The 22,715-nt window shown below is 39.2% G+C and overlaps 45 non-coding genes and 4 pseudogenes across 45 annotated transcripts; all 49 read right to left on the reverse strand.

Annotated features, from left to right (window-relative positions):
* Positions 1-170: 170 nt before the first annotated feature.
* On the reverse strand, positions 171-289 carry LOC146039742 (5S ribosomal RNA; annotated as a pseudogene).
* A 345-nt stretch (positions 290-634) lies between these two features.
* LOC146038589 (5S ribosomal RNA) lies at positions 635-753 on the reverse strand. Its single transcript, XR_014462169.1, has one exon. It is a non-coding gene; the product is annotated as a 5S ribosomal RNA (ribosomal RNA).
* Positions 754-1,098: 345 nt separating this feature from the next.
* Positions 1,099-1,217, reverse strand: LOC146038911 (5S ribosomal RNA). The gene has a single exon (XR_014462462.1). It is a non-coding gene; the product is annotated as a 5S ribosomal RNA (ribosomal RNA).
* A 345-nt stretch (positions 1,218-1,562) lies between these two features.
* LOC146039607 (5S ribosomal RNA) lies at positions 1,563-1,681 on the reverse strand. Its single transcript, XR_014463097.1, has one exon. It is a non-coding gene; the product is annotated as a 5S ribosomal RNA (ribosomal RNA).
* Positions 1,682-2,026: 345 nt separating this feature from the next.
* Positions 2,027-2,145, reverse strand: LOC146039533 (5S ribosomal RNA). Its single transcript, XR_014463030.1, has one exon. It is a non-coding gene; the product is annotated as a 5S ribosomal RNA (ribosomal RNA).
* Positions 2,146-2,490: 345 nt separating this feature from the next.
* LOC146039494 (5S ribosomal RNA) lies at positions 2,491-2,609 on the reverse strand. Its single transcript, XR_014462994.1, has one exon. It is a non-coding gene; the product is annotated as a 5S ribosomal RNA (ribosomal RNA).
* Positions 2,610-2,954: 345 nt separating this feature from the next.
* On the reverse strand, positions 2,955-3,073 carry LOC146039256 (5S ribosomal RNA). Its single transcript, XR_014462778.1, has one exon. It is a non-coding gene; the product is annotated as a 5S ribosomal RNA (ribosomal RNA).
* A 346-nt stretch (positions 3,074-3,419) lies between these two features.
* Positions 3,420-3,538, reverse strand: LOC146038749 (5S ribosomal RNA). The gene has a single exon (XR_014462315.1). It is a non-coding gene; the product is annotated as a 5S ribosomal RNA (ribosomal RNA).
* Positions 3,539-3,882: 344 nt separating this feature from the next.
* On the reverse strand, positions 3,883-4,001 carry LOC146038099 (5S ribosomal RNA). Its single transcript, XR_014461719.1, has one exon. It is a non-coding gene; the product is annotated as a 5S ribosomal RNA (ribosomal RNA).
* Positions 4,002-4,347: 346 nt separating this feature from the next.
* LOC146039268 (5S ribosomal RNA) lies at positions 4,348-4,466 on the reverse strand. The gene has a single exon (XR_014462789.1). It is a non-coding gene; the product is annotated as a 5S ribosomal RNA (ribosomal RNA).
* Positions 4,467-4,811: 345 nt separating this feature from the next.
* LOC146039878 (5S ribosomal RNA) lies at positions 4,812-4,920 on the reverse strand (annotated as a pseudogene).
* Positions 4,921-5,265: 345 nt separating this feature from the next.
* On the reverse strand, positions 5,266-5,384 carry LOC146039282 (5S ribosomal RNA). The gene has a single exon (XR_014462800.1). It is a non-coding gene; the product is annotated as a 5S ribosomal RNA (ribosomal RNA).
* Positions 5,385-5,729: 345 nt separating this feature from the next.
* Positions 5,730-5,848, reverse strand: LOC146039749 (5S ribosomal RNA; annotated as a pseudogene).
* A 345-nt stretch (positions 5,849-6,193) lies between these two features.
* Positions 6,194-6,312, reverse strand: LOC146039481 (5S ribosomal RNA). Its single transcript, XR_014462982.1, has one exon. It is a non-coding gene; the product is annotated as a 5S ribosomal RNA (ribosomal RNA).
* A 346-nt stretch (positions 6,313-6,658) lies between these two features.
* On the reverse strand, positions 6,659-6,777 carry LOC146038968 (5S ribosomal RNA). The gene has a single exon (XR_014462515.1). It is a non-coding gene; the product is annotated as a 5S ribosomal RNA (ribosomal RNA).
* Positions 6,778-7,122: 345 nt separating this feature from the next.
* LOC146040078 (5S ribosomal RNA) lies at positions 7,123-7,241 on the reverse strand. Its single transcript, XR_014463246.1, has one exon. It is a non-coding gene; the product is annotated as a 5S ribosomal RNA (ribosomal RNA).
* Positions 7,242-7,586: 345 nt separating this feature from the next.
* Positions 7,587-7,705, reverse strand: LOC146038781 (5S ribosomal RNA). Its single transcript, XR_014462344.1, has one exon. It is a non-coding gene; the product is annotated as a 5S ribosomal RNA (ribosomal RNA).
* A 345-nt stretch (positions 7,706-8,050) lies between these two features.
* On the reverse strand, positions 8,051-8,169 carry LOC146039294 (5S ribosomal RNA). The gene has a single exon (XR_014462811.1). It is a non-coding gene; the product is annotated as a 5S ribosomal RNA (ribosomal RNA).
* A 345-nt stretch (positions 8,170-8,514) lies between these two features.
* Positions 8,515-8,633, reverse strand: LOC146038102 (5S ribosomal RNA). Its single transcript, XR_014461721.1, has one exon. It is a non-coding gene; the product is annotated as a 5S ribosomal RNA (ribosomal RNA).
* A 345-nt stretch (positions 8,634-8,978) lies between these two features.
* Positions 8,979-9,087, reverse strand: LOC146039803 (5S ribosomal RNA; annotated as a pseudogene).
* Positions 9,088-9,432: 345 nt separating this feature from the next.
* LOC146039598 (5S ribosomal RNA) lies at positions 9,433-9,551 on the reverse strand. Its single transcript, XR_014463089.1, has one exon. It is a non-coding gene; the product is annotated as a 5S ribosomal RNA (ribosomal RNA).
* Positions 9,552-9,896: 345 nt separating this feature from the next.
* LOC146037700 (5S ribosomal RNA) lies at positions 9,897-10,015 on the reverse strand. The gene has a single exon (XR_014461353.1). It is a non-coding gene; the product is annotated as a 5S ribosomal RNA (ribosomal RNA).
* Positions 10,016-10,360: 345 nt separating this feature from the next.
* On the reverse strand, positions 10,361-10,479 carry LOC146039306 (5S ribosomal RNA). The gene has a single exon (XR_014462823.1). It is a non-coding gene; the product is annotated as a 5S ribosomal RNA (ribosomal RNA).
* Positions 10,480-10,824: 345 nt separating this feature from the next.
* On the reverse strand, positions 10,825-10,943 carry LOC146038689 (5S ribosomal RNA). Its single transcript, XR_014462259.1, has one exon. It is a non-coding gene; the product is annotated as a 5S ribosomal RNA (ribosomal RNA).
* Positions 10,944-11,288: 345 nt separating this feature from the next.
* On the reverse strand, positions 11,289-11,407 carry LOC146038654 (5S ribosomal RNA). The gene has a single exon (XR_014462228.1). It is a non-coding gene; the product is annotated as a 5S ribosomal RNA (ribosomal RNA).
* Positions 11,408-11,752: 345 nt separating this feature from the next.
* On the reverse strand, positions 11,753-11,871 carry LOC146038981 (5S ribosomal RNA). Its single transcript, XR_014462527.1, has one exon. It is a non-coding gene; the product is annotated as a 5S ribosomal RNA (ribosomal RNA).
* Positions 11,872-12,216: 345 nt separating this feature from the next.
* LOC146039085 (5S ribosomal RNA) lies at positions 12,217-12,335 on the reverse strand. The gene has a single exon (XR_014462622.1). It is a non-coding gene; the product is annotated as a 5S ribosomal RNA (ribosomal RNA).
* Positions 12,336-12,680: 345 nt separating this feature from the next.
* Positions 12,681-12,799, reverse strand: LOC146038910 (5S ribosomal RNA). The gene has a single exon (XR_014462461.1). It is a non-coding gene; the product is annotated as a 5S ribosomal RNA (ribosomal RNA).
* A 345-nt stretch (positions 12,800-13,144) lies between these two features.
* Positions 13,145-13,263, reverse strand: LOC146039318 (5S ribosomal RNA). The gene has a single exon (XR_014462834.1). It is a non-coding gene; the product is annotated as a 5S ribosomal RNA (ribosomal RNA).
* Positions 13,264-13,608: 345 nt separating this feature from the next.
* On the reverse strand, positions 13,609-13,727 carry LOC146038442 (5S ribosomal RNA). Its single transcript, XR_014462033.1, has one exon. It is a non-coding gene; the product is annotated as a 5S ribosomal RNA (ribosomal RNA).
* A 345-nt stretch (positions 13,728-14,072) lies between these two features.
* On the reverse strand, positions 14,073-14,191 carry LOC146039331 (5S ribosomal RNA). Its single transcript, XR_014462845.1, has one exon. It is a non-coding gene; the product is annotated as a 5S ribosomal RNA (ribosomal RNA).
* A 345-nt stretch (positions 14,192-14,536) lies between these two features.
* Positions 14,537-14,655, reverse strand: LOC146038025 (5S ribosomal RNA). Its single transcript, XR_014461651.1, has one exon. It is a non-coding gene; the product is annotated as a 5S ribosomal RNA (ribosomal RNA).
* Positions 14,656-15,000: 345 nt separating this feature from the next.
* Positions 15,001-15,119, reverse strand: LOC146038443 (5S ribosomal RNA). The gene has a single exon (XR_014462034.1). It is a non-coding gene; the product is annotated as a 5S ribosomal RNA (ribosomal RNA).
* A 345-nt stretch (positions 15,120-15,464) lies between these two features.
* Positions 15,465-15,583, reverse strand: LOC146038103 (5S ribosomal RNA). Its single transcript, XR_014461722.1, has one exon. It is a non-coding gene; the product is annotated as a 5S ribosomal RNA (ribosomal RNA).
* Positions 15,584-15,928: 345 nt separating this feature from the next.
* LOC146037588 (5S ribosomal RNA) lies at positions 15,929-16,047 on the reverse strand. Its single transcript, XR_014461252.1, has one exon. It is a non-coding gene; the product is annotated as a 5S ribosomal RNA (ribosomal RNA).
* Positions 16,048-16,392: 345 nt separating this feature from the next.
* Positions 16,393-16,511, reverse strand: LOC146038325 (5S ribosomal RNA). The gene has a single exon (XR_014461926.1). It is a non-coding gene; the product is annotated as a 5S ribosomal RNA (ribosomal RNA).
* A 345-nt stretch (positions 16,512-16,856) lies between these two features.
* On the reverse strand, positions 16,857-16,975 carry LOC146038444 (5S ribosomal RNA). Its single transcript, XR_014462035.1, has one exon. It is a non-coding gene; the product is annotated as a 5S ribosomal RNA (ribosomal RNA).
* Positions 16,976-17,320: 345 nt separating this feature from the next.
* LOC146038105 (5S ribosomal RNA) lies at positions 17,321-17,439 on the reverse strand. The gene has a single exon (XR_014461724.1). It is a non-coding gene; the product is annotated as a 5S ribosomal RNA (ribosomal RNA).
* Positions 17,440-17,784: 345 nt separating this feature from the next.
* Positions 17,785-17,903, reverse strand: LOC146037590 (5S ribosomal RNA). Its single transcript, XR_014461254.1, has one exon. It is a non-coding gene; the product is annotated as a 5S ribosomal RNA (ribosomal RNA).
* A 345-nt stretch (positions 17,904-18,248) lies between these two features.
* On the reverse strand, positions 18,249-18,367 carry LOC146039133 (5S ribosomal RNA). The gene has a single exon (XR_014462665.1). It is a non-coding gene; the product is annotated as a 5S ribosomal RNA (ribosomal RNA).
* Positions 18,368-18,712: 345 nt separating this feature from the next.
* LOC146038247 (5S ribosomal RNA) lies at positions 18,713-18,831 on the reverse strand. Its single transcript, XR_014461854.1, has one exon. It is a non-coding gene; the product is annotated as a 5S ribosomal RNA (ribosomal RNA).
* Positions 18,832-19,176: 345 nt separating this feature from the next.
* LOC146039157 (5S ribosomal RNA) lies at positions 19,177-19,295 on the reverse strand. The gene has a single exon (XR_014462687.1). It is a non-coding gene; the product is annotated as a 5S ribosomal RNA (ribosomal RNA).
* A 345-nt stretch (positions 19,296-19,640) lies between these two features.
* On the reverse strand, positions 19,641-19,759 carry LOC146039343 (5S ribosomal RNA). The gene has a single exon (XR_014462856.1). It is a non-coding gene; the product is annotated as a 5S ribosomal RNA (ribosomal RNA).
* Positions 19,760-20,104: 345 nt separating this feature from the next.
* LOC146038192 (5S ribosomal RNA) lies at positions 20,105-20,223 on the reverse strand. The gene has a single exon (XR_014461803.1). It is a non-coding gene; the product is annotated as a 5S ribosomal RNA (ribosomal RNA).
* Positions 20,224-20,568: 345 nt separating this feature from the next.
* On the reverse strand, positions 20,569-20,687 carry LOC146038106 (5S ribosomal RNA). Its single transcript, XR_014461725.1, has one exon. It is a non-coding gene; the product is annotated as a 5S ribosomal RNA (ribosomal RNA).
* A 345-nt stretch (positions 20,688-21,032) lies between these two features.
* LOC146037591 (5S ribosomal RNA) lies at positions 21,033-21,151 on the reverse strand. Its single transcript, XR_014461255.1, has one exon. It is a non-coding gene; the product is annotated as a 5S ribosomal RNA (ribosomal RNA).
* Positions 21,152-21,496: 345 nt separating this feature from the next.
* On the reverse strand, positions 21,497-21,615 carry LOC146039356 (5S ribosomal RNA). Its single transcript, XR_014462868.1, has one exon. It is a non-coding gene; the product is annotated as a 5S ribosomal RNA (ribosomal RNA).
* A 345-nt stretch (positions 21,616-21,960) lies between these two features.
* On the reverse strand, positions 21,961-22,079 carry LOC146038445 (5S ribosomal RNA). Its single transcript, XR_014462036.1, has one exon. It is a non-coding gene; the product is annotated as a 5S ribosomal RNA (ribosomal RNA).
* Positions 22,080-22,424: 345 nt separating this feature from the next.
* Positions 22,425-22,543, reverse strand: LOC146039467 (5S ribosomal RNA). The gene has a single exon (XR_014462970.1). It is a non-coding gene; the product is annotated as a 5S ribosomal RNA (ribosomal RNA).
* Positions 22,544-22,715: the final 172 nt, after the last annotated feature.

The following is a 22,715-nucleotide window of genomic DNA, read 5'->3' on the forward strand; positions in this document are numbered from 1 at the left end:
GTTTAGCTGCCAAAAGCAGTTGGAATTGGGCCTAAACAGTGTGGTAAGTTTTTAGGTGATGGCTATTGTGTCTGTTTGACCTCTTCCAAATGTCTGTACTGTCAATAAAGAGAAAAACGTTTCCAATTTAAAAAGCTAGAGAATAAAAACAAATTGCCAGTAATGGGAAAAACCTACAGCACCTGGTGTTCCCATGTGGTCTCCCACCCAAGTACTAACCAGCCCCAACACTGCTTAGCTTCCAAGATCAGACAAGATTGGGCGTATCCAAAGTGGTATGGCTTTAGGTGAGATACAGGCACTTTTTTGCCCTCTTCTACTTCTATAACCAGGTAAGCTAATAAAAAAGTTTCCTAACTGTATTGCCTTACTGAAAAAAATCATGTGTTGGTAATGTAAAAAGACCTACAGGACATGATATTAGCAGGTGGTCTCAAATTAAACTACTTAAGAGGCTCAACACTGTTTAGCTGCCAAAAGCAGTTGGAATTGGGCCTAAACAGTGTGGTAAGTTTTTAGGTGATGGCTATTGTGTCTGTTTGACCTCTTCCAAATGTCTGTATTGTCAATAAAGAGAAAAAAGTTTCCAATTTAAAAAGCTAGAGAATAAAAACTATTTGCCAGTAATGGGAAAAACCTACAGCACCTGGTGTTCCCATGTGGTCTCCCACCCAAGTACTAACCAGGCCCAACACTGCTTAGCTTCCAAGATCAGACTAGATTGGGCGTATCCAATGTGGTATGGCTGTAGGTGAGATACAGGCACTTTTTTGCCCTCTTCTACTTCTATAACCAGGTAAGCTAATAAAAAAGTTTCCTAACTATATTGGCTTACTGAAAAAAATCATGTGTTGGTAATGTAAAAAGACCTACAGGACATGATATTAGCAGGTGGTCTCAAATTAAACTACTAAAGAGGCTCAACACTTTTTAGCTCACAAAAGCAGTTGGAATTGGGCCTAAACAGTGTGGTAAGTTTTTAGGTGATGGCTATTGTGTCTGTTTGACCTGTCCCAAATGTCTGTATTTTCAATAAAAATAAAAAGTTTCCAATTTAAATAGCAAGAGAATAAAAACAATTTGCCATTAATGGGAAAAACCCTACAGCACCTGGTGTTCCCATGTGGTCTCCCACCCAAGTACTAACCAGGCCCAACACTGCTTAGCTTCCAAGATCAGACGAGATTGGACGTATCCAATGTGGTATGGCTGTAGGTGAGATACCGGCACTTTTTTGCCCTCTTCTACTTCTATAACCAGGTAAGCTAATAAAAAAGTTTCCTAACTGTATTGCCTTACTTAAAAAAATCATGTGTTGGTAATGTAAAAAGACCTACAGGACATGATATTAGCAGGTGGTCTCAAATTAAACTACTAAAGAGGCTCAACACTGTTTAGCTGCCAAAAGCAGTTGGAATTGGGCCTAAACAGTGTGGTAAGTTTTTAGGTGATGGCTATTGTGTCTGTTTGACCTCTTCCAAATGTCTGTACTGTCAATAAAGAGAAAAACGTTTCCAATTTAAAAAGCTAGAGAATAAAAACAATTTGCCAGTAATGGGAAAAACCTACAGCACCTGGTGTCCCCATGTGGTCTCCCACCCAAGTACTAACCAGGCCCAATACTGCTTAGCTTCCAAGATCAGACGAGATTGGGCTTATCCAATGTGGTATGGCTGTAGGTGAGATACAGGCACTTTTTTGCCCTCTTCTACTTCTATAACCAGGTAAGCTAATAAAAAAGTTTCCTAACTATATTGGCTTACTGAAAAAAATCATGTTTTGGTAATGTAAAAAGACCTACAGGACATGATATTAGCAGGTGGTCTCAAATTAAACTACTAAAGAGGCTCAACACTGTTTAGCTCCCAAAAGCAGTTGGAATTGTGCCTAAACAGTGTGGTAAGTTTTTAGGTGATGGCTATTGTGTCTGTTTGACCTGTCCCAAATGTCTGTATTGGCAATAAAAATAAAAAGTTTCCAATTTAAATAGCAAGAGAATAAAAACAATTTGCCATTAATGGGAAAAAACCTATAGCACCTGGTGTTCCCATGTGGTCTCCCACCTAAGTACTAACCAGCCCCAACACTGCTTAGCTTCCAAGATCAGATGAGATTGGGCGTATCCAATGTGGTATGGCTTTAGGTGCGATATTGGCACTTTTTTGCCCTCTTCTACTTCTATAACCAGGAAAGCTAATAAAAAAGTTTCCTAACTGTATTGCCTTACTGAAAAAAATAATGTGTTGGTAATGTAAAAAGACCTACAGGACATGATATTAGCAGGTGGTCTCAAATTAAACTACTAAAGAGGCTCAACACTGTTTAGCTGCCAAAAGCAGTTGGAATTGGGCCTAAACAGTGTGGTAAGTTTTTAGGTGATGGCTATTGTGTCTGTTTGACCTCTTCCAAATGTCTGTACTGTCAATAAAGAGAAAAAAGTTTCCAATTTAAAAAGCTAGAGAATAAAAACAATTTGCCAGTAATGGGAAAAACCTACAGCACCTGGTGTTCCCATGTGGTCTCCCACCCAAGTACTAACCAGGCCCAATACTGCTTAGCTTCCAAGATCAGACGAGATTGGGCGTATCGAATTTGGTATGGCTGTAGTTGAGATACTGGCACTTTTTTGCCCTCTTCTACTTCTATAACCAGGTAAGCTAATAAAAAAGTTTCCTAACTGTATTGCCTTACTGAAAAAAATCATGTGTTGGTAATGTAAAAAGACCTACAGGACATGATATTAGCAGGTGGTCTCAAATTAAACTACTAAAGAGGCTCAACACTGTTTAGCTGCCAAAAGCAGTTGGAATTGGTCCTAAACAGTGTGGTAAGTTTTTAGGTGATGGCTATTGTGTCTGTTTGACCTCTTCCAAATGTCTGTACTGTCAATAAAGAGAAAAAAGTTTCCAATTTAAAAAGCTAGAGAATAAAAACAATTTGCCAGTAATGGGAAAAACCTACAGCACCTGGTGTTCCCATGTGGTCTCCCACCCAAGTACTAACCAGGCCCAACACTGCTTAGCTTCCAAGATCAGACGAGATTGGGCGTATCCAATGTGGTATGGCTGTAGGTGAGATACAGGCACTTTTTTTGCCCTCTTCTACTTCTATAACCAGGTAAGCTAATAAAAAAGTTTCCTAACTGTATTGCCTTGCTGAAAAAAATCATGTGTTGGTAATGTAAAAAGACCTACAGGACATGATATTAGCAGGTGGTCTCAAATTAAACTACTAAAGAGGCTCAACACTGTTTAGCTGCCAAAAGCAGTTGGAATTGGGCCTAAGCAGTGTGGTAAGTTTTTAGGTGATGGCTATTGCGTCTGTTTGACCTCTTCCAAATGTCTGTACTGTCAATAAAGAGAAAAAAGTTTCCAATTTAAAAAGCTAGAGAATAAAAACAATTTGCCAGTAATGGGAAAAACCTACAGCACCTGGTGTTCCCATGTGGTCTCCCACCCAAGTACTAACAAGGCCCAACACTGCTTAGCTTCCAAGATCAGACGAGATTGGGCGTATCCAATGTGGTATGGCTGTAGGTGAAATACAGGCACCTTTTTGCCCTCTTCTACTTCTATAACCAGGTAAGCTAATAAAAAAGTTTCCTAACTATATTGGCTTACTGAAAAAAATCATGTGTTGGTAATGTAAAAAGACCTACAGGACATGATATTAGCAGGTGGTCTCAAATTAAACTACTAAAGAGGCTCAACACTGTTTAGCTCCCAAAAGCAGTTGGAATTGGGCCTAAACAGTGTGGTAAGTTTTTAGGTGATGGCTATTGTGTCTGTTTGACCTGTCCCAAATGTCTGTATTAGCAATAAAAATAAAAAGTTTCCAATTTAAAAAGCTAGAGAATAAAAACAATTTGCCAGTAATGGGAAAAACCTACAGCACCTGGTGTTCCCATGTGGTTTCCCACCCAAGTACTAACCAGGCCCAACACTGCTTAGCTTCCAAGATCAGACGAGATTGGGCGTATCCAATGTGGTATGACTGTAGGTGAGATACATGCACTTTTTTGCCCTCTTCTACTTCTATAACCATGTAAGCTAATAAAAAAGTTTCCTAACTATATTGGCTTACTGAAAAAAATCATGTGTTGGTAATGTAAAAAGACCTACAGGACATGATATTAGCAGGTGGTCTCAAACTATACTACTAAAGAGGCTCAACACTGTTTAGCTCCCAAAAGCAGTTGGAATTGGGCCTAAACAGTGTGGTAAGTTTTTAGGTGATGGCTATTGTGTCTGTTTGACCTGTCCCAAATGTCTGTATTGGCAATAAAAATAAAAAAGTTTCCAATTTAAATAGCAAGAGAATAAAAACAATTTGCCATTAATGGGAAAAAACCTACAGCACCTGGTGTTCCCATGTGGTCTCCCACCCAAGTACTAACCAGGCCCAACACTGCTTAGCTTCCAAGATCAGACGAGATTGGGCGTATCCAATGTGGTATGGCTGTAGGTGAGATACCGGCACTTTTTTGCCCTCTTCTACTTCTATAACCAGGTAAGCTAATAAAAAAGTTTCCTAACTATATTGGCTTACTGAAAAAAATCATGTGTTGGTAATGTAAAAAGACCTACAGGACATGATATTAGCAGGTGGTCTCAAACTAAACTACTAAAGAGGCTCAACACTGTTTAGCTGCCAAAAGCAGTTGGAATTGGGCCTAAACAGTGTGGTAAGTTTTTAGGTGATGGCTATTGTGTCTGTTTGACCTCTTCCAAATGTCTGTACTGTCAATAAAGAGAAAAAAGTTTCCAATTTAAAAAGCTAGAGAATAAAAACAATTTGCCAGTAATGGGAAAAACCTACAGCACCATGTGGTCTCCCACCCAAATACTAACCAGGCCCAACATTGCTTAGCTTCCAAGATCAGACGAGATTGGGCGTATCCAATGTGGTATGGCTGTAGGTGAGATAAAGGCACTTTTTTGCCCTCTTCTACTTCTATAACCAGGTAAGCTAATAAAAAAGTTTCCTAACTATATTGGCTTACTGAAAAAAATCATGTGTTGGTAATGTAAAAAGACCTACAGGACATGATATTAGCAGGTGGTCTCAAATTAAACTACTAAAGAGGCTCAACACTGTTTAGCTCCCAAAAGCAGTTTGAATTGGGCCTAAGCAGTGTGGTAAGTTTTTAGGTGATGGCTATTGTGTCTGTTTGACCTCTTCCAAATGTCTGTACTGTCAATAAAGAGAAAAAAGTTTAAAATTTAAAATGCTAGAGAATAAAAACAATTTGCCAGTAATGGGAAAAACCTACAGCACCTGGTGTTCCCATGTGGTCTCCCACCCAAGTACTAACCAGGCCCAACACTGCTTAGCTTCCAAGATCAGACGAGATTGGGCGTATCCAATGTGGTATGGCTGTAGGTGAGATACAGGCACTTTTTTGCCCTCTTCTACTTCTATAACCAGGTAAGCTAATAAAAAAGTTTCCTAACTGTATTGCCTTACTGAAAAAAATCATGTGTTGGTAATGTAAAAAGACCTACAGGACATGATATTAGCAGGTGGTCTCAAATTAAACTACTAAAGAGGCTCAACACTGTTTAGCTGCCAAAAGCAGTTGGAATTGGGCCTAAACCGTGTGGTAAGTTTTTAGGTGATGGCTATTGTGTCTGTTTGACCTCTTCCAAATGTCTGTACTGTCAATAAAGAGAAAAAAGTTTCCAATTTAAAAAGCTAGAGAATAAAAACAATTTGCCAGTAATGGGAAAAACATACAGCACCTGGTGTTCCCATGTGGTCTCCCACCCAAGTACTAACCAGCCCCAACACTGCTTAGCTTCCAAGATCAGACGAGATTGGGCGTAACCAAAGTGGTATGGCTTTAGGTGAGATACAGGCACTTTTTTGCCCTTTTCTACTTCTATAACCAGGTAAGCTAATAAAAAAGTTTCCTAACTATATTGGCTTACTGAAAAAAATCATGTGTTGGTAATGTAAAAAGACCTACAGGACATGATATTAGCAGGTGGTCTCAAACTAAACTACTAAAGAGGCTCAACACTGTTTAGCTCCCAAAAGCAGTTGAAATTGGGCCTAAACAGTGTGGTAAGTTTTTAGGTGATGGCTATTGTGTCTGTTTGACCTGTCCCAAATGTCTGTATTGGCAATATAAATAAAAAGTTTCCAATTTAAATAGCAAGAGAATAAAAACAATTTGCCATTAATGGGAAAAAACCTACAGCACCTGGTGTTGCCATGTGGTCTCCCACCCAAGTACTAACCAGGCCCAACACTGCTTAGCTTCCAAGATCAGACTAGATTGGGCGTATCCAATGTGGTATGGCTGTAGGTGAGCTACTGGCACTTTTTTGCCCTCTTCTACTTCTATAACCAGGTAAGCGAATAAAAAAGTTTCCTAACTGTATTGCCTTACTGAAAAAAATCATGTGTTGGTAATGTAAAAAGACCTACAGGACATGATATTAGCAGGTGGTCTCAAATTAAACTACTAAAGAGGCTCAACACTGTTTAGCTCCCAAAAGCAGTTGGAATTGGGCCTAAACAGTGTGGTAAGTTTTTAGGTGATGGCTATTGTGTCTGTTTGACCTGTCCCAAATGTCTGTATTGGCAATAAAAAATAAAAAGTTTCCAATTTAAATAGCAAGAGAATAAAAACAATTTGCCATTAATGGGAAAAAACCTACAGCACCTGGTGTTCCCATGTGGTCTCCCACCCAAGTACTAAACAGGCCCAACACTTCTTAGCTTCCAAGATCAGACGAGATTGGGCGTATCCAATGTGGTATGGCTGTAGGTGAGATACTGGCACTTTTTTGCCCTCTTCTACTTCTCTAACCAGGTAAGCTAATAAAAAAGTTTCCTAACTGTATTGCCTTACTGAAAAAAATCATGTGTTGGTAATGTAAAAAGACCTACAGGACATGATATTAGCATGTGGTCTCAAATTAAACTACTAAAGAGGCTCAACACTGTTTAGCTGCCAAAAGCAGTTGGAATTGGGCCTAAACAGTGTGGTAAGTTTTTAGGTGATGGCTATTGTGTCTGTTTGACCTGTCCCAAATGTCTGTATTGGCAATAAAAATAAAAAGTTTCCAATTTAAATAGTAAGAGAATAAAAACAATTTGTCATTAATGGGAAAAAACCTACAGCACCTGGTGTTCCCATGTGGTCTCCCACCCAAGTACTAACCAGGCCCAACACTGCTTAGCTTCCAAGATCAGATGAGATTGGGCGTATCCAATGTGGTATGGCTGTAGGTGAGATACCGGCACTTTTTTGCCCTCTTCTACTTCTATAACCAGGAAAGCTAATAAAAAAGTTTCCTAACTGTATTGCCTTACTGAAAAAAATCATGCGTTGGTAATGTAAAAAGACCTACAGGACATGATATTAGCAGGTGGTCTCAAATTAAACTACTTAAGAGGCTCAACACTGTTTAGCTGCCAAAAGCAGTTGGAATTGGGCCTAAACAGTGTGGTAAGTTTTTAGGTGATGGCTATCGTGTCTGTTTGACCTCTTCCAAATGTCTGTACTGTCAATAAAGAGAAAAAAGTTTCCAATTTAAAAAGCTAGAGAATATAAACAATTTGCCAGTAATGGGAAAAACCTACAGCACCTGGTGTTCCCATGTGGTCTCCCACCCAAGTACTAACCAGGCCCAACACTGCTTAGCTTCCATGATCAGACGAGATTGGGCGTATCCAATGTGGTATGGCTGTAGGTTAGATGCAGGCACTTTTTTGCCATCTTCTACTTCTATAACCAGGTAAGCTAATAAAAAAGTTTCCTAACTATATTGGCTTACTGAAAAAAATCATGTGTTGGTAATGTAAAAAGACCTACAGGACATGATATTAGCAGGTGGTCTCAAATTAAACTACTAAAGAGGCTCAACACTGTTTAGCTCCCAAAAGCAGTTGGAATTGGGCCTAAACAGTGTGGTAAGTTTTTAGGTGATGGCTATTGTGTCTGTTTGACCTGTCCCAAATGTCTGTATTAGCAATAAAAATAAAAAGTTTCCAATTTAAATAGCAAGAGAAAAAAAACAATTTGCCATTAATGGGAAAAAACCTACAGCACCTGGTGTTCCCATGTGGTCTCCCACCCAAGTACTAACCAGGCCCAACACTGCTTAGCTTCCAAGATCAGACGAGATTGGGCGTATCCAATGTGGTATGGCTGTAGGTGAGATACAGGCACTTTTTTGCCATCTTCTACTTCTATAACCAGGTAAGCTAATAAAAAAGTTTCCTAACTATATTGGCTTACTGAAAAAAATCATGTGTTGGTAATGTAAAAAGACCTACAGGACATGATATTAGCAGGTGGTCTCAAATTAAACTACTAAAGAGGCTCAACACTGTTTAGCTCCCAAAAGCAGTTGGAATTGGGCCTAAACAGTGTGGTAAGTTTTTAGGTGATGGCTATTGTGTCTGTTTGACCTGTCCCAAATGTTTGTATTGGCAATAAAAATAAAATGTTTCCAATTTAAATAGCAAGAGAATAAAAACAATTTGCCATTAATGGGAAAAAACCTACAGCACCTGGTGTTCCCATGTGGTCTCCCACCCAAGTACTAACCAGGCCCAACACTGCTTAGCTTCCAAGATCAGACGAGATTGGGCGTATCCAATGTGGTATGGCTGTAGTTGAGATACCAGCACTTTTTTGCCCTCTTCTACTTCTATAACCAGGTAAGCTAATAAAAAAGTTTCCTAACTGTATTGCCTTACTGAAAAAAATCATGTGTTGGTAATGTAAAAAGACCTACAGGACATGATATTAGCAGGTGGTCTCAAATTAAACTACTAAAGAGGCTTAACACTGTTTAGCTGCCAAAAGCAGTTGGAATTGGGCCTAAACAGTGTGGTAAGTTTTTAGGTGATGGCTATTGTGTCTGTTTGACCTCTTCCAAATGTCTGTACTGTCAATAAAGAGAAAAAAGTTTCCAATTTAAAAAGCTGGAGAATAAAAACAATTTGCCAGTAATGGGAAAAACCTACAGCACCTGGTGTTCCCATGTGGTCTCCCACCCAAGTACTAACCAGGCCCAACACTGCTTAGCTTCCAAGATCAGGCGTATCCAATGTGGTAGGGCTGTAGGTGAGATACAGGCACTTTTTTGCCATCTTCTACTTCTATAACCAGGTTAGCTAATAAAAAAGTTTCCTAACTATATTGGCTTACTGAAAAAAATCATGTGTTTTTAATGTAAAAAGACCTACAGGACATGATATTAGCAGGTGGTCTCAAATTAAACTATTAAAGAGGCTCAACACTGTTTAGCTCCCAAAAGCATTTGGAATTGGGCCTAAACAGTGTGGTAAGTTTTTAGGTGATGGCTATTGTGTCTGTTTGACCTGTCCCAAATGTCTGTATTGGCAATAAAAATAAAAAGTTTCCAATTTAAATAGCAAGAGAATAAAAACAATTTGCCATTAATGGGAAAAAACCTACAGCACTTGGTGCTCCCATGTGGTCTCCCACCCAAGTACTAACCAGGCCCAACACTGCTTAGCTTCCAAGATCAGACGAGATTGGGCGTATCTAATGTGGTATGGCTGTAGTTGAGATGCCGGCATTTTTTTGCCCTCTTCTACTTCTATAACCAGGTAAGCTAATTAAAAAGTTTCCTAACTGTATTGCCTTACTGAAAAAAATCATGTGTTGGTAATGTAAAAAGACCTTAAGGACATGATATTAGCAGGTGGTCTCAAATTAAACTACTAAAGAGGCTTAACACTGTTTAGCTGCCAAAAGCAGTTGGAATTGGGCCTAAACAGTGTGGTAAGTTTTTAGGTGATAGCTATTGTGTCTGTTTGACCTCTTCCAAATGTCTGTACTGTCAATAAAGAGAAAAAAGTTTCCAATTTAAAAAGCTAGAAAATAAAAACAATTTGCCAGTAATGGGAAAAACCTACAGCACCTGGTGTTCCCATGTGGTCTCCCACCCAAGTACTAACCAGGCCCAACACTGCTTAGCTTCCAAGATCAGACGAGATTGGGCGTATTCAATGTGGTATGGCTGTAGGTGAGATACCGGCACTTTTTTGCCCTCTTCTACTTCTATAACCAGGAAAGCTAATAAAAAAGTTTCCTAACTGTATTGCCTTACTGAAAAAAATCATGCGTTGGTAATGTAAAAAGACCTACAGGACATGATATTAGCAGGTGGTCTCAAATTAAACTACTTAAGAGGCTCAAAACTGTTTAGCTGCCAAAAGCAGTTGGAATTGGGCCTAAACAGTGTGGTAAGTTTTTAGGTGATGGCTATTGTGTCTGTTTGACTTCTTCCAAATGTCTGTACTGTCAATAAAGAGAAAAAAGTTTCCAATTTAAAAAGCTAGAGAATATAAACAATTTGCCAGTAATGGGAAAAACCTACAGCACCTGGTGTTCCCATGTGGTCTCCCACCCAAGTACTAACCAGGCCCAACACTGCTTAGCTTCCAAGATCAGACGAGATTGGGCGTATCCAATGTGGTATGGCTGTAGGTGAGATACAGGCACTTTTTTGCCATCTTCTACTTCTATAACCAGGTAAGCTAATAAAAAAGTTTCCTAACTATATTGGCTTACTGAAAAAAATTATGTGTTGGTAATGTAAAAAGACCTACAGGACATGATATTAGCAGGTGGTCTCAAATTAAACTACTAAAGAGGCTCAACACTGTTTAGCTCCCAAAAGCAGTTGGAATTGGGCCTAAACAGTGTGGTAAGTTTTTAGGTGATGGCTATTGTGTCTGTTTGACCTGTCCCAAATGTCTGTATTGGCAATAAAAATAAAAAGTTTCCAATTTAAATAGCAAGAGAATAAAAACAATTTGCCATTAATGGGAAAAAACCTACAGCACCTGGTGTTCCCATGTGGTCTCCCACCCAAGTACTAACCAGGCCCAACACTGCTTAGCTTCCAAGATCAGACGAGATTGGGCGTATCCAATGTGGTATTGCTGTAGTTGAGATACCGGCACTTTTTAGCCCTCTTCTACTTCTATAACCAGGTAAGCTAATAAAAAAGTTTCCTAACTGTATTGTCTTACTGAAAAAAATCATGTGTTGGTAATGTAAAAAGACCTACAGGACATGATATTAGCAGGTGGTCTCAAATTAAACTACTAAAGAGGCTCAACACTGTTTAGCTGCCAAAAGCAGTTGGAATTGGGCCTAAACAGTGTGGTAAGTTTTTAGGTGATGGCTATTGTGTCTGTTTGACCTCTTCCAAATATCTGTACTGTCAATAAAGAGAAAAAAGTTTCCAATTTAAAAAGCTAGAGAATAAAAACAATTTGCCAGTAATGGGAAATACCTACAGCACCTGGTGTTCCCATGTGGTCTCCCACCCAAGTACTAACCAGGCCCAACACTGCTTAGCTTCCAAGATCAGACGAGATTTGGCGTATCCAATGTGGTATGGCTGTAGGTGAGATACCGGCACTTTTTTGCCCTCTTCTACTTCTATAACCAGGAAAGCTAATAAAAAAGTTTCCTAACTGTATTGCCTTATTGAAAAAAATCATGTGTTGGTAATGTAAAAAGACCTACAGGACATGATATTAGCAGGTGGTCTCAAATTAAACTACTTAAGAGGCTCAACACTGTTTAGCTGCCAAAAGCAGTTGGAATTGGGCCTAAACAGTGTGGTAAGTTTTTAGGTGATGGCTATTGTGTCTGTTTGACCTCTTCCAAATGTCTGTACTGTCAATAAAGAGAAAAAAGTTTCCAATTTAAAAAGCTGGAGAATAAAAACAATTTGCCAGTAATGGGAAAAACCTACAGCACCTGGTGTTCCCATGTGGTCTCCCACCCAAGTACTAACCAGGCTCAACACTGCTTAGCTTCCAAGATCAGACGAGATTGGGCGTATCCAAAGTGGTATGGCTGTAGGTGAGATACAGGCACTTTTTTGCCCTCTTCTACTTCTATAACCAGGAAAGCTAATAAAAAAGTTTCCTAACTGTATTGCCTTACTGAAAAAAATCATGTGTTGGTAATGTAAAAAGACCTACAGGACATGATATTAGCAGGTGGTCTCAAATTAAACTACTTAAGAGGCTCAACACTGTTTAGCTCCCAAAAGCAGTTGGAATTGGGCCTAAACAGTGTGGTAAGTTTTTAGGTGATGGCTATTGTGTCTGTTTGACCTGTCCCAAATGTCTGTATTGGCAATAAAAATAAAAAGTTTCCAATTTAAATAGCAAGAGAATAAAAACAATTTGCCATTAATGGGAAAAAACCTACAGCACCTGGTGTACCCATGTGGTCTCCCACCCAAGTACTAACCAGGCCCAACACTGCTTAGCTTCCAAGATCAGACGAGATTGGGCGTATCCAATGTGGTATGGCTGTAGTTGAGATACCGGCACTTTTTAGCCCTCTTCTACTTCTATAACCAGGTAAGCTAATAAAAAAGTTTCCTAACTGTATTGTCTTACTGAAAAAAATCATGTGTTGGTAATGTAAAAAGACCTACAGGACATGATATTAGCAGGTGGTCTCAAATTAAACTACTAAAGAGGCTCAACACTGTTTAGCTGCCAAAAGCAGTTGGAATTGGGCCTAAACAGTGTGGTAAGTTTTTAGGTGATGGCTATTGTGTCTGTTTGACCTCTTCCAAATATCTGTACTGTCAATAAAGAGAAAAAAGTTTCCAATTTAAAAAGCTAGAGAATAAAAACAATTTGCCAGTAATGGGAAATACCTACAGCACCTGGTGTTCCCATGTGGTCTCCCACCCAAGTACTAACCAGGCCCAACACTGCTTAGCTTCCATGATCAGACGAGATTGGGCGTATCCAATGTGGTATGGCTGTAGGTTAGATGCAGGCACTTTTTTGCCATCTTCTACTTCTATAACCAGGTAAGCTAATAAAAAAGTTTCCTAACTGTATTGCCTTACTGAAAAAAATCATGTGTTGGTAATGTAAAAAGACCTACAGGACATGATATTAGCAGGTGGTCTCAAATTAAACTACTAAAGAGGCTCAACACTGTTTAGCTGCCAAAAGCAGTTGGAATTGGGCCTAAACAGTGTGGTAAGTTTTTAGGTGATGGCTATTGTGTCTGTTTGACCTGTCCCAAATGTCTGTATTGGCAATAAAAATATAAAGTTTCCAATTTAAATAGCAAGAGAATAAAAACAATTTGCCATTAATGGGAAAAAACCTACAGCACCTGGTGTTCCCATGTGGTCTCCCACCCAAGTACTAACCAGGCCCAACACTGCTTAGCTTCCAAGATCAGACGAGATTGGGCGTATCCAATGTGGTATGGCTGTAGGTGAGATACCAGCACTTTTTTGCCCTCTTCTACTTCTATAACCAGGAAAGCTAATAAAAAAGTTTCCTAACTGTATTGCCTTACTGAAAAAAATCATGTGTTGGTAATGTAAAAAGACCTACAGGACATGATATTAGCAGGTGGTCTCAAATTAAACTACTTAAGAGGCTCAACACTGTTTAGCTGCCAAAAGCAGTTGGAATTGGGCCTAAACAGTGTGGTAAGTTTTTAGGTGATGGCTATTGTGTCTGTTTGACCTCTTCCAAATGTCTGTACTGTCAATAAAGAGAAAAAAGTTTCCAATTTAAAAAGCTGGAGAATAAAAACAATTTGCCAGTAATGGGAAAAACCTACAGCACCTGGTGTTCCCATGTGGTCTCCCACCCAAGTACTAACCAGGCCCAACACTGTTTAGCTTCCAAGATCAGACGAGATTAGGCGTATCCAATGTGGTATGGCTGTAGGTGAGATACAGGCACTTTTTTGCCATCTTCTACTTCTATAACCAGGTAAGCTAATAAAAAAGTTTCCTAACTATATTGGCTTACTGAAAAAAATTATGTGTTGGTAATTTAAAAAGACCTACAGGACATGATATTAGCAGGTGGTCTCAAATTAAACTACTAAAGAGGCTCAACACTGTTTAGCTCCCAAAAGCAGTTGGAATTGGGCCTAAACAGTGTGGTAAGTTTTTAGGTGATGGCTATTGTGTCTGTTTGACCTGTCCCAAATGTCTGTATTGGCAATAAAAATAAAAAGTTTCCAATTTAAATTGCAAGAGAATAAAAACAATTTGCCATTAATGGGAAAAAACCTACAGCACCTGGTGTTCCCATGTGGTCTCCCACCCAAGTACTAACCAGGCCCAACACTGCTTAGCTTCCAAGATCAGACGAGATTGGGCGTATCCAATGTGGTATGGCTGTAGGTGAGATACCGGCACTTTTTTGCCCTCTTCTACTTCTATAACCAGGAAAGCTAATAAAAAAGTTTCCTAACTGTATTGGATTACTGAAAAAAATCATGCGTTGGTAATGTAAAAAGACCTACAGGACATGATATTAGCAGGTGGTCTCAAATTAAACTACTTAAGAGGCTCAAAACTGTTTAGCTGCCAAAAGCAGTTGGAATTGGGCCTAAACAGTGTGGTAAGTTTTTAGGTGATGGGTATTGTGTCTGTTTGACCTGTCCCAAATGTCTGTAATGGCAATAAAAATAAAAAGTTTCCAATTTAAATAGCAAGAGAATAAAAACAATTTGCCATTAATGGGAAAAAACCTACAGCACCTGGTGTTCCCATGTGGTCTCCCACCCAAGTACTAACCAGGCCCAACACTGCTTAGCTTCCAAGATCAGACGAGATTGGGCGTATCCAATGTAGTATGGCTGTAGGTGAGATACCGGCACTTTTTTGCCCTCTTCTACTTCTATAACCAGGAAAGCTAATAAAAAAGTTTCCTAACTGTATTGCCTTACTGAAAAAAATCATGTGTTGGTAATGTAAAAAGACCTACAGGACATGATATTAGCAGGTGGTCTTAAATTAAACTACTTAAGAGGCTCAACACTGTTTAGCTGCCAAAAGCAGTTGGAATTGGGCCTAAACAGTGTGGTAAGTTTTTAGGTGATGGCTATTGTGTCTGTTTGACCTCTTCCAAATGTCTGTACTGTCAATAAAGAGAAAAAAGTTTCCAATTTAAAAAGCTGGAGAATAAAAACAATTTGCCAGTAATGGGAAAAACCTACAGCACCTGGTGTTCCCATGTGGTCTCCCACCCAAGTACTAACCAGGCCCAACACTGTTTAGCTTCCAAGATCAGACGAGATTAGGCGTATCCAATGTGGTATGGCTGTAGGTGAGATACAGGCACTTTTTTGCCATCTTCTACTTCTATAACCAGGTAAGCTAATAAAAAAGTTTCCTAACTATATTGGCTTACTGAAAAAAATTATGTGTTGGTAATGTAAAAAGACCTACAGGACATGATATTAGCAGGTGGTCTCAAATTAAACTACTAAAGAGGCTCAACACTGTTTAGCTCCCAAAAGCAGTTGGAATTGGGCCTAAACAGTGTGGTAAGTTTTTAGGTGATGGCTATTGTGTCTGTTTGACCTGTCCCAAATGTCTGTATTGGCAATAAAAATAAAAAGTTTCCAATTTAAATTGCAAGAGAATAAAAACAATTTGCCATTAATGGGAAAAAACCTACAGCACCTGGTGTTCCCATGTGGTCTCCCACCCAAGTACTAACCAGGCCCAACACTGCTTAGCTTCCAAGATCAGACGAGATTGGGCGTATCCAATGTGGTATGGCTGTAGTTGAGATACCGGCACTTTTTTGCCCTCTTCTACTTCTATAACCAGGTAAGCTAATAAAAAAGTTTCCTAACTGTATTGTCTTACTGAAAAAAATCATGTGTTGGTAATGTAAAAAGACCTACAGGACATGATATTAGCAGGTGGTCTCAAAATAAACTACTAAAGAGGCTCAACACTGTTTAGCTGCCAAAAGCAGTTGGAATTGGGCCTAAACAGTGTGGTAAGTTTTTAGGTGATGGCTATTGTGTCTGTTTGACCTCTTCCAAATATCTGTACTGTCAATAAAGAGAAAAAAGTTTCCAATTTAAAAAGCTAGAGAATAAAAACAATTTGCCAGTAATGGGAAATACCTACAGCACCTGGTGTTCCCATGTGGTCTCCCACCCAAGTACTAACCAGGCCCAACACTGCTTAGCTTCCAAGATCAGACGAGATTGGGCGTATCCAATGTGGTATGGCTGTAGGTGAGAAACTGGCACTTTTTTGCCCTCTTCTACTTCTATAACCAGGTAAGCTAATAAAAAAGTTTCCTAACTGTATTGCCTTACTGAAAAAAATCATGTGTTGGTAATGTAAAAAGACCTACAGGACATGATATTAGCAGGTGGTCTCAAATTAAACTACTAAAGAGGCTCAACACTGTTTTGCTGCCAAAAGCAGTTGGAATTGGGCCTAAACAGTGTGGTAAGTTTTTAGGTGATGGCTATTGTGTCTGTTTGACCTGTCCCAAATGTCTGTATTGGCAATAATAATAAAAAGTTTCCAATTTAAATAGCAAGAGAATAAAAACAATTTGCCATTAATGGGAAAAAACCTATAGCACCTGGTGTTCCCATGTGGTCTCCCACCCAAGTACTAACCAGGCCCAACACTGCTTAGCTTCCAAGATCAGACGAGATTGGGCGTATCCAATGTGGTATGGCTGTAGGTGAGATACCGGCACTTTTTTGCCCTCTTCTACTTCTATAACCAGGAAAGCTAATAAAAAAGTTTCCTAACTGTATTGCCTTACTGAAAAAAATCATGTGTTGGTAATGTAAAAAGACCTACAGGACATGATATTAGCAGGTGGTCTCAAATTAAACTACTTAAGAGGCTCAACACTGTTTAGCTGCCAAAAGCAGTTGGAATTGGGCCTAAACAGTGTGGTAAGTTTTTAGGTGATGGCTATTGTGTCTGTTTGACCTCTTCCAAATGTCTGTACTGTCAATAAAGAGAAAAAAGTTTCCAATTTAAAAAGCTGGAGAATAAAAACAATTTGCCAGTAATGGGAAAAACCTACAGCACCTGGTGTTCCCATGTGGTCTCCCACCCAAGTACTAACCAGGCCCAACACTGTTTAGCTTCCAAGATCAGACGAGATTAGGCGTATCCAATGTGGTATGGCTGTAGGTGAGATACAGGCACTTTTTTGCCATCTTCTACTTCTATAACCAGGTAAGCTAATAAAAAAGTTTCCTAACTATATTGGCTTACTGAAAAAAATTATGTGTTGGTAATGTAAAAAGACCTACAGGACATGATATTAGCAGGTGGTCTCAAATTAAACTACTAAAGAGGCTCAACACTGTTTAGCTCCCAAAAGCAGTTGGAATTGGGCCTAAACAGTGTGGTAAGTTTTTAGGTGATGGCTATTGTGTCTGTTTGACCTGTCCCAAATGTCTGTATTGGCAATAAAAATAAAAAGTTTCCAATTTAAATTGCAAGAGAATAAAAACAATTTGCCATTAATGGGAAAAAACCTACAGCACCTGGTGTTCCCATGTGGTCTCCCACCCAAGTACTAACCAGGCCCAACACTGCTTAGCTTCCAAGATCAGACGAGATTGGGCGTATCCAATGTGGTATGGCTGTAGTTGAGATACCGGCACTTTTTTGCCCTCTTCTACTTTTATAACCAGGTAATCTAATAAAAAAGTTTCCTAACTGTATTGTCTTACTGAAAAAAATCATGTGTTGGTAATGTAAAAAGACCTACAGGACATGATATTAGCAGGTGGTCTCAAATTAAACTACTAAAGAGGCTCAACACTGTTTAGCTGCCAAAAGCAGTTGGAATTGGGCCTAAACAGTGTGGTAAGTTTTTAGGTGATGGCTATTGTGTCTGTTTGACCTCTTCCAAATATCTGTACTGTCAATAAAGAGAACAAAGTTTCCAATTTAAAAAGCTAGAGAATAAAAACAATTTGCCAGTAATGGGAAATACCTACAGCACCTGGTGTTCCCATGTGGTCTCCCACCCAAGTACTAACCAGGCCCAACACTGCTTAGCTTCCAAGATCAGACGAGATTGGGCGTATCCAATGTGGTATGGCTGTAGGTGAGATACTGGCACTTTTTTGCCCTCTTCTACTTCTATAACCAGGTAAGCTAATAAAAAAGTTTCCTAACTGTATTGCCTTACTGAAAAAAATCATGTGTTGGTAATGTAAAAAGACCTACAGGACATGATATTAGCAGGTGGTCTCAAATTTAACTACTAAAGAGGCTCAACACTGTTTAGCTGCCAAAAGCAGTTGGAATTGGGCCTAAACAGTGTGGTAAGTTTTTAGGTGATGGCTATTGTGTCTGTTTGACCTGTCCCAAATGTCTGTATTGGCAATAATAATAAAAAGTTTCCAATTTAAATAGCAAGAGAATAAAAACAATTTGCCATTAATGGGAAAAAACCTACAGCACCTGGTGTTCCCATGTGGTCTCCCACCCAAGTACTAACAAGGCCCAACACTGCTTAGCTTCCAAGATCAGACGAGATTGGGCATATCCAATGTGGTATGGCTGTAGGTGAGATACTGGCACTTTTTTGCCCTCTTCTACTTCTATAACCAGGAAAGCTAATAAAAAAGTTTCCTAACTGTATTGCCTTACTGAAAAAAATCATGTGTTGGTAATGTAAAAAGACCTACAGGACATGATATTAGCAGGTGGTCTCAAATTAAACTACTTAAGAGGCTCAACACTGTTTAGCTGCCAAAAGCAGTTGGAATTGGGCCTAAACAGTGTGGTAAGTTTTTAGGTGATGGCTATTGTGTCTGTTTGACCTCTTCCAAATGTCTGTACTGTCAATAAAGAGAAAAAAGTTTCCAATTTAAAAAGCTGGAGAATAAAAACAATTTGCCAGTAATGGGAAAAACTTACAGCACCTGGTGTTCCCATGTGGTCTCCCACCCAAGTACTAACCAGGCCCAACACTGCTTAGCTTCCAAGATCAGACGAGATTGGGCGTATCCAATGTGGTATGGCTGTAAGGGAGATACAGGCACTTTTTTGCCCTCTTCTACTTCTATAACCAGGTAAGCTATTAAAAAAGTTTCCTAACTATATTGGCTTACTGAAAAAAATCATGTGTTGGTAATGTAAAAAGACCTACAGGACATGATATTAGCAGGTGGTCTCAAATTAAACTTCTAAAGAGGCTCAACACTGTTTAGCTCCGAAAAGCAGTTGGAATTGGGCCTAAACAGTGTGGTAAGTTTTTAGGTGATGGCTATTGTGTCTGTTTGACCTGTCCCAAATGTCTGTATTGGCAATAAAAATAAAAAGTTTCCAATTTAAATAGCAAGAGAATAAAAACAATTTGCCATTAATGGGAAAAAACCTACAGCACCTGGTGTTCCCATGTGGTCTCCCACCCAAGTACTAAAAAGGCCCAACACTGCTTAGCTTCCAAGATCAGACGAGATTGGGCGTATCCAATGTGGTATGGCTGTAGGTGAGATACTGGCACTTTTTTGCCCTCTTCTACTTCTATAACCAGGTAAGCTAATAAAAAAGTTTCCTAACTGTATTGCCTTACTGAAAAAAATCATGTGTTGGTAATGTAAAAAGACCTACAGGACATGATATTAGCATGTGGTCTCAAATTAAACTACTAAAGAGGCTCAACACTGTTTAGCTGCCAAAAGCAGTTGGAATTGGGCCTAAACAGTGTGGTAAGTTTTTAGGTGATGGCTATTGTGTCTGTTTGACCTGTCCCAAATGTCTGTATTGGCAATAAAAATAAAAAGTTTCCAATTTAAATAACAAGAGAATAAAAACAATTTGCCATTAATGGGAAAAAACCTACAGCACCTGGTGTTCCCATGTGGTCTCCCACCCAAGTACTAACCAGGCCCAACACTGCTTAGCTTCCAAGATCAGACGAGATTGGGCGTATCCAATGTGGTATGGCTGTAGGTGAGACACCGGCACTTTTTTGCCCTCTTCTACTTCTATAACCAGGAAAGCTAATAAAAAAGTTTCCTAACTGTATTGCCTTACTGAAAAAAATCATGCGTTGGTAATGTAAAAAGACCTACAGGACATGATATTAGCAGGTGGTCTCAAATTAAACTACTTAAGAGGCTCAACACTGTTTAGCTGCCAAAAGCAGTTGGAATTGGGCCTAAACAGTGTGGTAAGTTTTTAGGTGATGGCTATTGTGTCTGTTTGACCTCTTCCAAATGTCTGTACTGTCAATAAAGAGAAAAAAGTTTCCAATTTAAAAAGCTAGAGAATAAAAACTATTTGCCACTAATTGGAAAAACCTACAGCACCTGGTGTTCCCATGTGGTCTCCCACCCAAGTACTAACCAGGCCCAACACAGCTTAGCTTCCAAGATCAGACGAGATTGGGCGTATCCAATGTGGTATGGCTGTAGGTGAAATACTGGCACTTTTTTGCCCTCTTCTACTTCTATAACCAGGTAAGCTAATAAAAAAGTTTCCTAACTGTATTGCCTTACTGAAAAAAATCATGTGTTGGTAATGTAAAAAGACCTACAGGACATGATATTAGCAGGTGGTCTCAAATTAAACTACTTAAGAGGCTCAACACTGTTTAGCTCCCAAAAGCAGTTGGAATTGGGCCTAAACAGTGTGGTAAGTTTTTAGGTGATGGCTATTGTGTCTGTTTGACCTGTCCCAAATGTCTGTATTGGCAATAAAAATAAAAAGTTTCCAATTTAAATAGCAAGAGAATAAAAACAATTTGCCATTAATGGGAAAAAACCTACAGCACCTGGTGTTCCCATGTGGTCTCCCACCCAAGTACTAACCAGGCCCAACACTGCTTAGCTTCCAAGATCAGACGAGATTGGGCGTATCCAATGTGGTATGGCTGTAGTTGAGATACCGGCACTTTTTAGCCCTCTTCTACTTCTATAACCAGGTAAGCTAATAAAAAAGTTTCCTAACTGTATTGTCTTACTGAAAAAAATCATGTGTTGGTAATGTAAAAAGACCTACAGGACATGATATTAGCAGGTGGTCTCAAATTAAACTACTAAAGAGGCTCAACACTGTTTAGCTGCCAAAAGCAGTTGGAATTGGGCCTAAACAGTGTGGTAAGTTTTTAGGTGATGGCTATTGTGTCTGTTTGACCTCTTCCAAATATTTGTACTGTCAATAAAGAGAAAAAAGTTTCCAATTTAAAAAGCTAGAGAATAAAAACAATTTGCCAGTAATGGGAAATACCTACAGCACCTGGTGTTCCCATGTGGTCTCCCACCCAAGTACTAACCAGGCCCAACACTGCTTAGCTTCCAAGATCAGACGAGATTGGGCGTATCCAATGTGGTATGGCTGTAGGTGAGATACTGGCACTTTTTTGCCCTCTTCTACTTCTATAACCAGGTAAGCTAATAAAAAAGTTTCCTAACTGTATTGCCTTACTGAAAAAAATCATGTGTTGGTAATGTAAAAAGACCTACAGGACATGATATTAGCAGGTGGTCTCAAATTAAACTACTAAAGAGGCTCAACACTGTTTAGCTGCCAAAAGCAGTTGGAATTGGGCCTAAACAGTGTGGTAAGTTTTTAGGTGATGGCTATTGTGTCTGTTTGACCTGTCCCAAATGTCTGTATTGGCAATAATAATAAAAAGTTTCCAATTTAAATAGCAAGAGAATAAAAACAATTTGCCATTAATGGGAAAAAACCTACAGCACCTGGTGTTCCCATGTGGTCTCCCACCCAAGTACTAACCAGGCCCAACACTGCTTAGCTTCCAAGATCAGACGAGATTGGGCGTATCCAATGTGGTATGGCTGTAGGTGAGATACCGGCACTTTTTTGCCCTCTTCTACTTCTATAACCAGGAAAGCTAATAAAAAAGTTTCCTAACTGTATTGCCTTACTGAAAAAAATCATGTGTTGGTAATGTAAAAAGACCTACAGGACATGATATTAGCAGGTGGTCTCAAATTAAACTACTTAAGAGGCTCAACACTGTTTAGCTGCCAAAAGCAGTTGGAATTGGGCCTAAACAGTGTGGTAAGTTTTTAGGTGATGGCTATTGTGTCTGTTTGACCTCTTCCAAATGTCTGTACTGTCAATAAAGAGAAAAAAGTTTCCAATTTAAAAAGCTGGAGAATAAAAACAATTTGCCAGTAATGGGAAAAACCTACAGCACCTGGTGTTCCCATGTGGTCTCCCACCCAAGTACTAACCAGGCCCAACACTGTTTAGCTTCCAAGATCAGACGAGATTAGGCGTATCCAATGTGGTATGGCTGTAGGTGAGATACAGGCACTTTTTTGCCATCTTCTACTTCTATAACCAGGTAAGCTAATAAAAAAGTTTCCTAACTATATTGGCTTACTGAAAAAAATTATGTGTTGGTAATGTAAAAAGACCTACAGGACATGATATTAGCAGGTGGTCTCAAATTAAACTACTAAAGAGGCTCAACACTGTTTAGCTCCCAAAAGCAGTTGGAATTGGGCCTAAACAGTGTGGTAAGTTTTTAGGTGATGGCTATTGTGTCTGTTTGACCTGTCCCAAATGTCTGTATTGGCAATAAAAATAAAAAGTTTCCAATTTAAATTGCAAGAGAATAAAAACAATTTGCCATTAATGGGAAAAAACTTACAGCACCTGGTGTTCCCATGTGGTCTCCCACCCAAGTACTAACCAGGCCCAACACTGCTTAGCTTCCAAGATCAGACGAGATTGGGCGTATCCAATTTGGTATGGCTGTAGTTGAGATACAGGCACTTTTTTGCCCTCTTCTACTTCTATAACCAGGTAAGCTAATAAAAAAGTTTCCTAACTGTATTGTCTTACTGAAAAAAATCATGTGTTGGTAATGTAAAAAGACCTACAGGACATGATATTAGCAGGTGGTCTCAAATTAAACTACTAAAGAGGCTCAAC

The sequence above is a fragment of the Crinia signifera genome, chromosome 9 (genome assembly GCF_055691185.1).
Source record: "Crinia signifera chromosome 9, ASM5569118v1, whole genome shotgun sequence".
Lineage (NCBI taxonomy): Eukaryota > Metazoa > Chordata > Amphibia > Anura > Myobatrachidae > Crinia > Crinia signifera.